At 40.7% G+C, this 14,946-nt stretch overlaps 1 long non-coding RNA gene across 2 annotated transcripts; it reads right to left on the minus strand.

The window, feature by feature from the left end:
- Positions 1 to 463: 463 nt before the first annotated feature.
- On the minus strand, positions 464 to 4,802 carry LOC113772163. Of its 2 annotated transcripts, XR_003468492.1 has the most exons (4): positions 4,291 to 4,802; positions 3,795 to 3,961; positions 2,556 to 2,636; positions 464 to 1,786 (listed from the first exon to the last, which is right to left on the minus strand). It is a non-coding gene; the product is annotated as an uncharacterized LOC113772163 (long non-coding RNA). The 2 variants fall into 2 exon arrangements; XR_003468493.1 differs by lacking the exons at positions 3,795 to 3,961; positions 4,291 to 4,802 and adding an exon at positions 2,810 to 2,986.
- Positions 4,803 to 14,946: the final 10,144 nt, after the last annotated feature.

Raw genomic sequence — 14,946 nt, forward strand, 5'->3', positions numbered from 1 at the left:
ATTTTATGTCTTGAGGCAAGTGATAGCTTATTTCCTGTGTCCAATCATTGGCTACTTCATTTTCACTTGACCAACTTATGTGTCGATGCATACTGTTTTTGAAGGACACTCTTCACAAAATTCTACTCAAATTGTGCAGCATGGCTTGGTAATTCTACATGCAGTTGTCTAACTAAACAAATGTCATATTTTAAGTACTAAACTCCCTACAACTCTCTGGAATCTCCTACGAGAATATCATCCGACAAGCCTGTCATCTCTATCATTTACCACCACTTTTCTAATTTCAACATTTTAAATAGTCATACAGTTTCTTGCAAGACAGCCGGTAGCCCGAAATAGTCAAAAGTGTCAATACCCAAAATAGACGAATGTGGTTGGAACTGTTACCCATAGACTATTTTACTTGGACTAGGAGGGGACCACCGCGCGTTGCACGGTGTTAATTTCATGTTGCCCGGAAAATGCCCAAATTCATAAGTGGAGATATCATGATTTGGATGAATTGCATTTAAGTTATTTCGTTATAAAATGATTAAACTTTTAAATAGGCAGCATCATAAGAAAGCGTGAGCAAATAAAGGTGTGCATCTAACATGGTGGTGCTGAGAAAAAGATCGAAAAGAAAACAATTGAGGCGAAAAAAATTGAAGTGCATCAGTATGATTCTGCTTCATGTACAAATGGGATGGAGTGTTGGGAGAAGTAAATGGGAGATTTAAAAGTATTAAACAATGAGTAAACACTATTAATATTTTCTATTATTCTGTGGAGGATTGATTATTTGTGGCATTTTTAAATTTACAACAAGCATTAATTTGACATTGTTGAATTGTTTCTATATCGTTTATTCAATTGTCTGCATGAAAATGAAAATTGGAAGGATTAACGCAACAATTCTGGACAGGACAATGGAAGTGTGATACATGGTATAAAGTTGGTGTACGCTGAGAATAAAGGGGGAGCGGACTCGAGTTTTATGCCATAACAGGCCATTGATATGAAATTAGTTAACGATTAATCTCTGATTATGCGGGAAAAGGTAGCAGCAATAATAGATGTTGGGTATTTATAATGTACTTGGTGCATGCTTAATTTCATCGAAATGCAGTCATGTTTAGCAGGAATGTAGAGTGTGCTTTAATTAAATAAAAGTTTGGAACATGTGTGATGAAGAACTTCAAGAGAAAAGCGAATTTAGTTTGTAGACAAAACCATACTGCAGATGCTAGGTACAAGCAGGACAATCAGAATAAACTTTGAAGATACAAGACCATGGAAAGACTCTCTCGACTCCATTATCATCAAAGATCAAAACTGTGAAGGTAGTCGATGATAAGGCATACATGATGGATATGTCAGCAAAATTATACCACAGCCATTCAAAATAAAGACTATATCTTTACAGGGAAAGAGTTATCCAAATAAAAAGGAGGCAATCAAATTAAGATGAGCAATTTTTTCCCAAGAAAAACCAGGAAACGAATGTTACCAGTCAATGAGGAAACGAAGGAATAGTCCTGGACAGAGCAAGCCAGAGAACCCCAAAACCGAAGAAACATGCAAAAGCGCCAATAGGGAGAATGACCAAAGGTGGAAACTTCTTGTAAGCATGGCCTGGAAGCAAACCCATGTTTTCCCCAATATCATTAGCCACCCCAAGCATGCTGGTTAAATCCCAGAACTGATTTGAGTGAGTGGGAGTAGAGAGGAAAAGTGGATGCATTCCCGGATGCTATTTGCAACCAAGCAGCTGCCTCAAGCCCCACCCATGATGGTCTAGTCCCTGCTTTCACGGTCACCATTTTTTTTTTTAATCTTCTTAATCAATCAGAAATTCAGTCCGACGAATTGAATTAAACAGACAAAGAAATGAGAGCGGGAGGGACAGAGAGGGAAGAAGAGTCGGCAGCAAGCATTGATTGTGATACAGTTGAGAAAAGAAAGACGACAATGTAAAACACCGGGAACAAATAGGCAGACATGGAGGGAGGTGGAGTTTTGGGAGGAAGGCAGATTGTTAATAATAAAGACAAGAAGTAGATGTGTACTAAGGAATAAGGGAGAAGGAGGCGATGGGATGGTGAGAATAGGATAAAAAAAGCAACAGAGCGAAAAAAGGCAAAAAAAAAAAAAAAAAAGCTCTTACACAGCACCATCGAACAGAGCAGATAAGGCAAAAACAAAATTTCTAGTACCTTTAAATGGAAGCAATACTATCTACTCAACATCAATGATCTTTTACTGGAAACAATTATTTTGATTAGTAAAGATTTCTTTATGACGATACACACTTTAAGCTGTATAACCACAGTTAATTCTTGAAATAACATGCCATCTAGTTCATGCAAAAATCTGCTTTTTGCATTACCAGAACTTATTTATCACAAAATAGAAATAATAAGTCAAGAGTGCAAAGAATTAATATTTTCAACCAATACAAGAGGAAAGAAAAAAATTCATAAAATATACTAAAAAATCATATTGAGAAAGTCAAACCCGTAATAGAAGATCATGAAACAGCAATAAAGAAATGACAAACATAAAAACCTTACGTTTTGGACAGAGCATAAAAAATGCTCTGAGCTTCAGCTGTAACAGCAATCCTAAATCTTTCAGCCTCCAACTCAACTTGCCTGAAAAATGCCACTTATAAAATCAACCACAATAATCAAAAAATAGTCCAAATCCACAACTTGGTCAGAAATTAAAAAAATAATAATTCGAAATGCGTGATAGCAGAGTCTTCTCTGGCTTGAAGATTATTAAGATCAATAAAAACATTTCTTGAGATCAAGAGGGTCTTCACCATGACCCAAAAAAGTAAACTCCTTGATGTAATTGGCTTTCAATAGCCTAATATTCCTGTTTGGCCGTGACCCTGAATTTATTCCTTCTTGTATTTTTCAAATCCAAAGTAAAAGAATTTCAAAACCCACAAGAAAAATTACCAATTCATAATAAATACTGTAAATGCATGCGAAAATACTGAAAAGAAAAAATGAAACTTTTTAAGAGAAAATCTTGATAAAACAGGAGGAGAAGGATATTAAGAACAAGTATGTTGGATGAGCGGTCAGAGGTCAAGACTTGGCCTTGAAATTCTTCTCCAAGAGGGGTCTTGATGGAGAGTATGCATCCTACTGTGAAATCGTTGTTACTGTTATGAGCTTCCATGGATTTAGGCTTATCTTCTTTTCGGCTTGTATTTCAGCTGATTTGAGGTTTTGTAATGGAGCACCAGTTTCCGAAGAGGAGAGACAGATGAGAGGAAAAAAATGAGGGAGCGAATGTACGGAAGCTCAAAAGATAAGACTAAACCCATTGCCCAAAAGAAAAATCGTGTGGTGTGGAAAATGGAAAGGAAGAAAAAAAAAGGGAAAAGAAAATGAATGACAAAGAAGATAGACCACAATCGGTGCTCTACAAAGGTACAACCAATCCCCCCAGCTCACTTACTCTCTGACAACAGAGGAAGAAGCAAGAAACGAAGAGGAATAGAAGAGATAAAATGGTAATATCAACGGGGCTAGGAGCCCAACGACCACATTACCAAATCACTGCTTCACCGCTTCAGCAGCAACCACAGGGGGAAAATAGTTTTGGTAAAAATTGTACGAAATAGCAAGAAAGAAGGAGGAACAGGGAAATGAACCAGTCTCATCAGTAGAATCAGGTTGATCCCAGGAAAGAAGACAAGAAATCATGGAGAAGTTGTACGGTAGAAGATAGAACAGAGCTCCGGTGGCAAGATCAAGAAAGAAGAAGCGTAATATTTGCCAAAGCCACATTACCAACAACATGCTTCATGTTGACAGCCACCTAATCCTCCAGAAGGAAAGACGAGAGTAATATTTGCAGGCTCGGCAAAGCAATTTTGTTTAGAAGCTGAACACTGAGTGGTTCTAACATTAGCACGGTAGGCAGTACATGACTGACCAAAAAATTTGTAATATTTCACCTGCAAGATCAGAAATTTATGCATATTAGACAAATAAAAAATTTTAAAAAATAAAGGGCTAAATAAAATTTGGCAGGAAGGGAAGAACTTTAAAACAAAGAGCCTCTCTAAGAAGAAGAGAGAGCTTGGAAGATGAAGAAAACCATCTTGGTCATTGTTGCTCTCAGGGGGAAGATGAAATAAAAGAGAGAGAGAGAGAGTTGTTCTAAGAGGTTAGAGAGTGACGGTCGATGAACAAAGAGGGAAAAAGGAGACTTTTGATGCATCGAACCCAACCCCTGTCAAATCCCACCAAAAAGAGCTGTTACGGAGAGAGGAAGTCTACCCACCAGAAAAAATGTGTTCTTCGGCAGCTGTCCAGAGGAGAGGCGAGACTCACAAATCGCAAAGACAAGGAAGAAGGGCAGCAAGATAGAGCGGTTTTGGTTTCAAAAGAAGGGCAATGTTGTCAAATCATGGCAACCCACATTGAGCCCATCACCCAGCACTTGCCATCGATCAAGCCATCAGCAACCGTCATAAGCTCAGCTAGCAAGCTACTGACGAGGGAAAGGGTACTGACGGCACTGAGGAACGGTTCCTTCTCAAAACCGAAGGTCCTTCCTTACTTCTTCTCGGACAACAGCAGGAAGTCCAGCTCTCCTCTTCTTGGCGTACTGACGGCACTGAGGAACGGTTCCTTCTCAAAATCGAAGGTCCTTCCTCACTTCTTCTCGGACAACAGCAGGAAGTCCAGCTCTCCTCTTCTTGGCGGAAGCACGCGAAGCGCACGAGAATGACGACCAAACTCCAGCCAATTAAATGGAGACACCTCAGCACAGCAACCACCATCCTCAGCAAACCCATTCGCTCTTTTACTATATAGGTCGCAAAGACAAGGAAGAAGGGCAGCAAGATAGAGCGGTTTTGGTTTCAAAAGAAGGGCAATGTTGTCAAATCATGGCTGTAGACAAAGAAAATTTATTTAATTTATTTAGTCGAGATTTATTAAATTGATCTTGATTAAATTAAATTAAATTATAGAAGTCCATTATGTTTTGGACCGGCAAATTGGGCCAATATTATATGGGCTATTAAATCAAATTAAATTCATAGTGTCCATTTAAGTTAGAGTGAATTAATTGATTTATTAATTCACAATGGACTATTTGGGTTGGCCCATTATTTAAGCCCAAGTTAAATGGATTTCTTGAGTAACAAGTGATCCAAAATGCAGGAAGATTCTGAGGGTTTTCTTGAAGACCTAGCCTACATATTTTGGCTATAAATAGAGGTCTTCCCTCAAGGCAAAGATAGAGAAAAATCCCTAACATTCGGAGAAACTCTGTCAAATTCCCTCAAGAGCTTTCTTCCTCAAATCCAAGTCCAAATCAAGTCGAACAAATCCTCCTGCTATCGGTGTTGAAGACTTGAAGTTCCAAGTGTTTGACGCCATCATCAAATCAATTGTTTTCTACGCCGAAATTGTAGGAAACATCCTTTCAATTGGAGAACAAGTCTTTTCGGCCCTTCAATTGAAGCTATTCGAAGAAAAGAATCAGGGGATTAATTTCTTTGATTCAAGAACTTTCAGAGATTGTAACCCGCTTATTATTTGATTTAATAAATTTGATATTTGTGCAAGTTTTCTTGTCTTTTATTTTAGGCAACAAAATTTGTGCTTACAAATTTCTGGCACGCCCAGTGGGACAATCTCTGCCTCTCATCTCTTTTCTTCCAACAACTTACCAGTTTCAAAATTCGATGGAGTTCAAGAAGGTGAACTTTTCTCTTGAAGGCTTAGTTGCTGATGTCTCAACCACTCAAGGGACGCAGTATACTGCACCTCTGACAAGGAGTAAGGCCAAGGAGTTAGCAGAGAAGGCTAAGGCGAACGTTGTGACTGAAGCAGCAAATCTCGAAATGCTTCCTAACAAGAAAGGAGCCCATGATGAATCCATTGGTAGCCCAAGTGATTCGGCTGCCTCTGTGGTGATGCCCGTCATGATGACCAATACCACAACTGTGGAAGACCAGATCTCGAATCTAGCCAAAATTGTCGAAGGGCTAGTAGTGCATGCACAAAGTCAGGATGCCAAGATAGTCAAATTAATGGATATGGTGGAAAATATAGGCGAAAATAGCCTTAGCATGTCCAAACAGAAATTCAAAGTGCAAGATGAAGGGGACTCGTCATCAAGGGAGAAGGAGAAAGAGGATGCGAAGTCACAAGCCGCGAAGGAATTTTCAATCTCCCCTGATGGCACCATTCATGTTGACAATCTGAAGGAATTTATCGAAGGTACAATCAAGGATAAGATGGGCGGAAGCGCCAAGCCATACAGCGGTTACACCAAACCTTACACCGCTAGAGTGGAAAGTTTGAAAATGCCTGTGGGGTATCAACCTCCAAAATTTCAACAATTTGATGGTAAGGGCAATCCTAAGCAACATGTAGCACACTTCGTGGAAACTTGTAACAATGCGGGCACTGATGGTGACTTGCTCGTTAAACAGTTTGTTCGCTCGCTGAAGGGTAATGCCTTTGATTGGTACACGGATCTGGAGTCTGGAACCATTGACAGTTGGGAGCAGCTAGAGCATGAATTCCTTAGTCGCTTCTATAGCACAAAGAGAACTGTCAGCATGACTGAACTCTCTAATACACGTCAATGGAAGAGCGAACCTGTCATTGATTTTATCGACCGTTGGAGGAATCTAAGCTTAAATTGCAAAGATCGAATTTCTGAATCTTCCGCGATCGAGATGTGCATTCAAGGTATGCACTGGGGACTCAGATACATCTTACAAGGTGTACAACCAGAAACATTTGATGAATTGTCCACAAAAGCCCATAAGTTGGAGATTAATCTTGATGGACAAGAACCGCCAGTTCCTGACCCTTACAAGGCCAAAGAGAGACAAGAAGCGAGGAAAGGGGGCAAGCCACCATTTAAAAATGAAAAAAAGGAAGCTATGGCTACAAGTGTAACGCCCTTTAAGGTTGTTCCCAAAACTGCCAGGAGAGAAGATAGCAAGATCAATGCACATCAAGAACAAGGAAAGAGGAAACCAACTCTCAAGGAGATGCAGGATAAGGAGTACCCTTTCCTTGATTCTGATGTCCCTGGTATGTTCGACGATCTGTTAGGTATAAACTTGATCACGCTTCCTGAGATGAAGCGACCTGATGAGGCCAGGAACACTGACGATCCAAATTACTGTAAGTATCACCGATTGGTCGGGCACCCCATTCAAAAATGCTTTGTCTTCAAAGACAAAGTAATGGAGTTGGCAAGACAGGGAAAAATTCTCCTTGAAGAAGACAAGGCGAGTGTGAATCAAACGTCCATTGGTTCCCTGCAGTCCGTGGAGGATAAAAGGGTCATGGTGCCTGTATTGCCAATAATTCAATTTGGATCACTTGATCCTATAGAAATCAAACAAGAAGGTGCTCCTTCAACTCTTCAGGAACATGTATATGAAGATGAAAAGGCGCTACAGTCTGATGTGGATGATAAAGGATGGACTCTAGTCACGCAAAAAAGGAGGCGGAAGTCTTGTCCATCTAGTAGGGCGAGCAAGGTCTTAACAAGAAGTATGGTGATTTGGAAGGGGAAAGAGAATGACGTAAAGAAAACTAATGATTATCATAATCTTCAAGGAGGCCGAATCTTCAAGCAAAAGTCGCGAACTCCTATTACTTTAAAAGAGTTTTTGCCAAAGGAATTCTTTGATGTTGATGTGGTCGCAAGTCACACAACGCAAGTAGATCATATCGAGGAACAAAAAGATAATACTTGCGAATCTCTCTGTGAGATGGCCCGTGCGCCCACCGGCAATGAAGAAGGTCGTGTGTCTACCAGCAATGAAGAGGTGAACGTCACAAGTATCACTTTTACTAGTGAAGACTTGTTGCTTGGGTCAACGCCGCATAACCGTCCTTTGTTTGTGACTGGTTATGCAAAAGAGCAAAAAGTGAATAGAATGTTGATAGATGGAGGTTCCGCAGTCAATATTCTCCCTTTAAAAACTCTGAAGGAGCTTGGTATCCCGGTTGATGAACTCTCCAATAGCCGACTGATGATTCAAGGCTTCAATCAAGGAGGGCAAAGAGCTCTTGGGTCACTAAATTTGGAGATAGTCATTGATGACATGACGTCCAGAGCACTGTTGTATGTGATAGATGCTAAAACAACATACAACGTATTGTTGGGAAGGCCCTGGATTCATGAAAATGGAGTTGTACCTTCAACTCTTCATCAATGCTTCAAGTACTGTCAAAACGGGGTGGCAAGAAGTGTGAAAGCTGATGATAATCCTTTCACTGAGGCGGAAGCATATATCGCCGATGCCAAATTTTACATCAAAAGGCACATTGCGAAGGATAAAACTGAACAACCTCTATCTGGGGATAAAATTCAGAACCCCGAATCTCCAAATGCAAAAGGGGAGAAAGTGATGACTTCGAAATCAAAAGAGGAAGTTCATGAAGAAACTGATGTTTCATTGCCAAACAATGAATCAGTTGTCTTTCGCTGCCCTCCCAAATCAAGAATGGAACAGGGACAGTCACCTGCAATTCAGCATGAAACTCTAAAAGATTTGACTCTTCCGGTAGCTCATCTTGATACAAAAAAGGCGTCATCTTCTCAACTTAAAAGGTCTAACTTTTTAACCAAAGAATCTGAAGTTGAACAAGAGACCATACCAAAGTCAAGAACTAAAGAAGGTTTTGATCCTATCGCTTATAAGCTTCTCGCTAAGGCTGGATACGATCTCAAAGAATCTGCGGTGTTAAATGTTCCATCCCGTCAATCTACCAGTGACATGATTCATGGGTTGAATCCTACCCAAAAGATGTTGAAGGAAAAAGGATACGCCGTTGAAAATCCCAAATTTGGCCTTGGCTACTCCTCTCCTACACCAATCCGCATCAAGATCAATAGAGTTAGTAGCCAATATATTGCTATAGAGGATGAGTCTTCTCAAATAGTTGGTAAATCTCAAGCTTTTCACGAAAAGGAAAATAAAATTCCACGGGTATCTGTTTTTAAGAGATTAGGACCACAAAAAAGACAAAAATCTCAAAAATCTCATAAGAGTAAAGGAAAAATGGCAAAGTCATTGCAAAGTCTTGAAGAACCTTCTGATTGTCCTCATAAATTTGGCAGTATCATTCCTTCGAGAATGAGAAGATGCACAGACCTTGTAATAAAGTGTGGGACTGAATTGAGGGTCAGGGAGTATACCGTGGTGTACACAAGACCAAAAGAGGATGATGAAGAGAGTGTTGCTTCATGCAACCATATAACCATAATTGACGGTGACTCGCCTGAAGAAGAAGAAGATGCTGAAGACGCTCCACCTGAATTGGAGGAAGGTGTTAAGGCTACTGTGGATGATCTAAAGGAGATCAATCTTGGTACTTCAGAGGACCCGCGTCCAATATACATAAGTGCTTCACTGAGTCCTGACGAAGAGAAGGCATATGTTGAACTCTTGCGGGAGTATCAAGATGTTTTTGCATGGACTTATAAAGAAATGCCGGGTTTAAATCCAAAAGTGGCCGTCCACCATTTGGCTGTTAAAAAGGGAGTTCGACCTGTGAAACAAGCACAACGGCGATTTAGACCTGATTTGATTCCGTTGATCGAAATGGAAGTCAATAAACTCATTGAAGCCGGGTTTATTCGTGAAGTTAAATATCCCACATGGATTTCGAGTATCGTGCCTGTGCGAAAGAAAAATGGACAAATCCGCATCTGCGTCGATTTCAGGGATGTTAACAATGCTTGTCCCAAAGATGACTTTCCTTTACCGATCACTGAACTCATGATTGATGCAACTACTGGGCATGAAGTTCTGTCATTTATGGATGGCTCTTCTGGATATAATCAAATTCGATTGGCACCGGAGGATGAGGAGCTCACTGCATTTCGTACTCCTAAGGGTATTTATTGTTATAAAGTGATGCCCTTTGGTCTCAAAAATGCGGGTGCCACATATCAAAGAGCAATGCAAAGTATCTTTGACGACATGCTTCATAAGAATATCGAGTGTTATGTGGATGATTTAGTTGTAAAATCAAAGAAAAGAAGTAATCACTTGGAGGACTTGAGACAAGTATTTGATCGATTGAGAAGGTATCAACTCAAAATGAACCCTCTCAAGTGTGCATTTGGAGTCACGTCGGGGAAATTTCTTGGTTTTGTGGTTCGCCATCGAGGTATTGAAATTGATCAGGCCAAAATTGATGCTATATTGAGGATGCCTGAACCTCGTGACATTCATGAATTGAAAAGTCTTCAAGGGCGATTAGCTTATCTGCGGAGATTTATCTCAAATTTAGCAGGAAGGTGTCAGCCATTTAGTCGCTTGATGAAGAAAGATGTGCCATTTCAATGGGATGAGACATGTAGTAATGCATTCAATAGCATTAAGTCTTATCTTATGAAAGCACCTGTGTTGGCTGCACCTATTCATGGAAAGCCCTTACTCCTTTATATTGCTGCCCAAGAACGATCGATGGGGGCATTGCTCGCTCAAGAAAATAATGAAGGAAAGGAGGTTGCCCTTTATTATTTAAGCAGAATGATGACCCCCAACGAACTAAATTACTCGCCAATTGAAAAGTTGTGCTTAGCCCTTATTTTTGCAATACAGAAGTTAAAGCACTACTTTCAAGCGCATAGTGTGAGGCTCATTTCCAGGGCGAATCCCATAAAATATGTGATGAGTAGACCAGTGTTGTCCGACCGTCTAGCTAGATGGTATCTTCAACTACAACAGTTTGAAATTATTTATGTGCCTCAAAAAGCTGTGAAGGGACAAGTTCTGGCAGATTTTCTTGCTGATCACCCGATACCTGCTGAATGGGAACTAAGTGATGACTTACCGGATGAGGATGTACTCCTTATCGAGATTCGTCCACCATGGAAGATGTATTTTGATGGTGCGGCTCATCGTCATGGAGCTGGAGCAGGGATTGTATTCGTGACTCCTGATGGAGGGATATTGCTATACTCCTTTACTCTAAGTCATCATTGTTCAAACAATGTCGCTGAGTACCAAGCTCTCATACTCGGACTTGAAATAGCTGTTGATATGGAACAGTTGGACATTCAAATCTATGGTGACTCTCAATTAGTGGTTAACCAACTCTTGGGAAGTTATGAAGTCAAAAAGTCCGAGTTAATTCCGTATCACAAATATGCAACGCAACTAATGAGGCGGCTTGGAGGTGCAAGTATTAAGCATGTTCCTAGAAGGGAAAATAAGCAAGCTGATGCATTAGCTGCGCTAGCCTCTTCACTTACCATGCCGGATCATGAGATACAAGTCCGTGTGTGCCGAAAGTGGGTAGTTCCATCACTGATTGATGATGAAAATATTGAAGGAGGCGACGCTCATTTGGTCTCAACCTATGAAATTGACAAAGAAGATTGGAGACAACCCCTCGTTGATTATCTCAAGTATCAAAAATTACCTGAGGAGCAACGTAGAAGAACTGACATTCGTCGTCGAGCCCCTCGTTTTATCTTGTACAAGGACACGCTGTACCGAAGATCATTTGAAGGTGTACTGTTGCGCTGTCTGAGCGAAGACGAGGCATATCAGGCGATGCACGAGGCACATTCTGGAATATGTGGAGCACATCAATCCGGTCCCAAGTTACATTTTCGGATTAAAAGGATGGGCTACTATTGGCCTACTATGGTCAAAGATTGCATAGAATATGCTCAAAAATGTCAAGCTTGCCAGTTTCATGCAAATTACATTCATCAACCACCCGAGCCGTTACACCCGACCGTTGCTTCTTGGCCTTTTGATGCTTGGGGCCTTGATGTTGTGGGGCCATTACCAAAGTCGTCCGGTCAACACTTATATATATTGGCTGCGACCGACTACTTTTCTAAGTGGGCTGAAGCCATACCGCTCAAACAAGTTAGAAAGGAAGATGTGGTGAATTTTATTCGTGTGAATATTATTTACCGTTATGGAGTTCCCCGGTACATTATCACTGATAATGGAAAATCCTTCTCCAATGGCTTGATGGATAAGTTATGTGAGAAATTTAATCTCAAGCAACGAAAGTCCTCCATGTATAATGCCCCCGCCAATGGTCTCGCAGAGGCATTCAACAAAACTTTATGTAACTTGTTGAAGAAAGTGGTGGCAAAGTCAAAGAAGGATTGGCACGAAAGGATAGGCGAAACTCTTTGGGCCTATCGCACCACATACCGAACTCCGACGCAAGCCACACCATATGCCTTGGTCTATGGTGTAGAAGCTGTTCTGCCCCTTGAGCAACAAATTCCTTCTTTGAGAATTGCTATCCAAGAAGGGCTCACGGAGGAAGAAAATGTTCGCCTGCGCCTTGAAGAGTTGGAAGCTTTGGATGAAAAGAGATTGGAGGCCCAACAAAATCTGGAGTGCTATCAAGCCCGTCTCTCTAGAGCTTTTAATAAGAAAGTTCGACGTCGCTCCTTTCAAGTCGGGGACATGGTACTTGCCGTTCGAAGGCCAATAGTTATGACTCATCGCACTAAAGACAAATTCGTCTCTAAATGGGATGGGCCGTACATTGTTCGAGAAGTCTACACGAATGGTGCGTACAAATTAGTGGACAAAGATGGCGTGAAAGTTGGTCCTATAAATGGAAAATTCGTGAAGTTATACATGCCATAAAAAAAAAAAGTGAAGTACTCCATGACGCATGAGTCTAAACTGCATGTTGCTCCAAACCCGCATGAGCTAAAACTGTGGACAACAACCACCAATAGTGTAGCATGTGGTTAAACTGCTGAAACACTCCACCAAATCTAAGGTGGTAAACAAAAGGATACTCCTGACCCGCAAGAGTTTAAACTGTGAATGGTAGGAACTACGTGTGACTTGATTCCCTGTTGGGATACGTAGGCAGCTTAGAGGGCAACTTCTAAGTTCAGTTACAATTATATAAAACTAAATCCTTTGTCCGGATGATTCTTTTGATAAAAAAAAAAGGAGCGTTCATCTTTAAGACAATTCGAATTATTTTGTGACATATACTTGAAAGTGTATTATTCAGATTACCAAATTATTTGGATAATTATCTTTTCAAGTGTGATCAAAATTATGCAAAGATAGAATTGTTCATACTACAATTGATAGTCTAAAATGGTGGCTATCGAAAAAGCAAATAAAGACGAGGACGTCTGCAAGAATGTGAAAAAGAGAGAGCAAGTTTCATTATGAAATGTTTATGCACATAGCTACACGCTTTGAGCAGGTAACAAAAGATGAAATTTGAAACAAAGTAAAAGATTGCAACTATTTCTAGAATTCAAATAACGACAGCTCCTTTTGGTTGCTTTCAAGTAACGCTTGCATCTTGTCCAAAGTTTGACTCTCCTCAGCAAGTAGGGGCGGGGAATTCTCGATCTTTCGAACTTCATTTTGTAAGTCGACCATCACGCCTTGCACTCGGGTAAGATCATCTTGCTCTTCTCGTAGCAGTGAAAGCGTCTCCTTCCTGTGAGTATCCAAGAACTCAAGTCGCTTCCTCAACTCTACTTCCTCGCGATCAATCTCCTTAAGCTTCAACATGTGTGTTGAGATCTTCTCTGCCTGTTGTCTCTCCTTACTCTGAGCGTCTCTAAGATGTTGGGTAGCCGTAGAAAGCAACTCATCATATGATTCAGCTGGAATTTTATTTGAGAGAGAAGATTTCACTGCAACGTAACGAGCTGCATTTGCAAAGAAAGCCTTTAAAAGGCCTTGCAAATTTGAGATATCCGCGGCATTGAAGCTTTGCATTTCCTCTATGATTTCGTTGGCTTTCATTTCAAGTGCAGGCATGCGCTCTAAGGCTGTTTGAGATATCATCACCCTCAAGTTATTCCACAACATTTGGATATAGTCTCGACGGCATGTTGAGATCACATTTTGGGGGCAAAATTCAGATACTCGAGGTGCCCTTGGCCACGATGGTGGATCGAAAATTTTGAGTTTCTTTTGGGCCGATGGAGTCATATGTTCCACCTTCTGTGGCGTGATTTGCTGAATCACATTTCCATCCTCTACTGCCTTTTTGGAATTCTCACTAGCACCCATTTGTTGGGTAGAACTGATCACTTGTTTGGCCAAAAGTTCAAATGCAGTAGGTCCTTCAACTGATATTTGACTTGGTTCTCCATCATCAATGAAGATCAAGTCTTGATCATCCAACTGTAAGGAAAACGTTATGAGACAAATCATGAATATGAAATTGACAAGTAGATTTCAAATGCTAAATTAAAGAAGGCAAGGGGGGTCCTTACAATATTGACACGGCTTATACCAGGCACAGATATATCCGGAATGTCTTTAAAGAGTTCCTTAGGATCTAAACCAATATCATCCAAAGGGAAAGTCATTACCTTGGACTTCTTGCGCTTCCAATGCTGGTCCGTGCTAGTGGATTGCTCATCCTCCTCATCAAAAGGCTCGCTCCTCTTCTCCTCATGTGAATTGCAAGAATCATGATCAATGGCTTTCACAATTTTTGAGGGAAGACGAACTGAAGTACCCTTCGAAAATTGTTCATTAGGGGTAAGGTCCTCAAGGGTAGCAACCTTGTTGTTTGAACTCTTCAAAATTTCCTTCTCGTTTCTCACAGTCTTTTGCTTCATCTCAAGACTGTTGTCAACCTTGGAGAGATTGTTCAGATTTGCAAGTTCCTTCCCTTTTGACCTCTTCTGCTCCCCACTTGATTGGATACTCTTAATCAAAGTATCACGCCCTTTGAGGAGGTAATCATCATGTACCGTAGACCACCATGTTTGAAAGCCTGAAGATGTGTGCTTGCTAGCATTCAAGGGATAGCTAGGAAAAAGTATCTTTGACTCTGTTTTACTACGAATAGCAGTGCGCCAGAGTATTCGACTCAAGTCATAATTTGTGGAACGCACATCTGCCCCGAGTTCCTGTGGAGGAACTTGATAAAACCCGAATTGTCGCGCGAATCTATATGGACTATATGG

Source organism: Coffea eugenioides, chromosome 5 (assembly GCF_003713205.1).
Source record: "Coffea eugenioides isolate CCC68of chromosome 5, Ceug_1.0, whole genome shotgun sequence".
Classification (NCBI taxonomy): domain Eukaryota; kingdom Viridiplantae; phylum Streptophyta; class Magnoliopsida; order Gentianales; family Rubiaceae; genus Coffea; species Coffea eugenioides.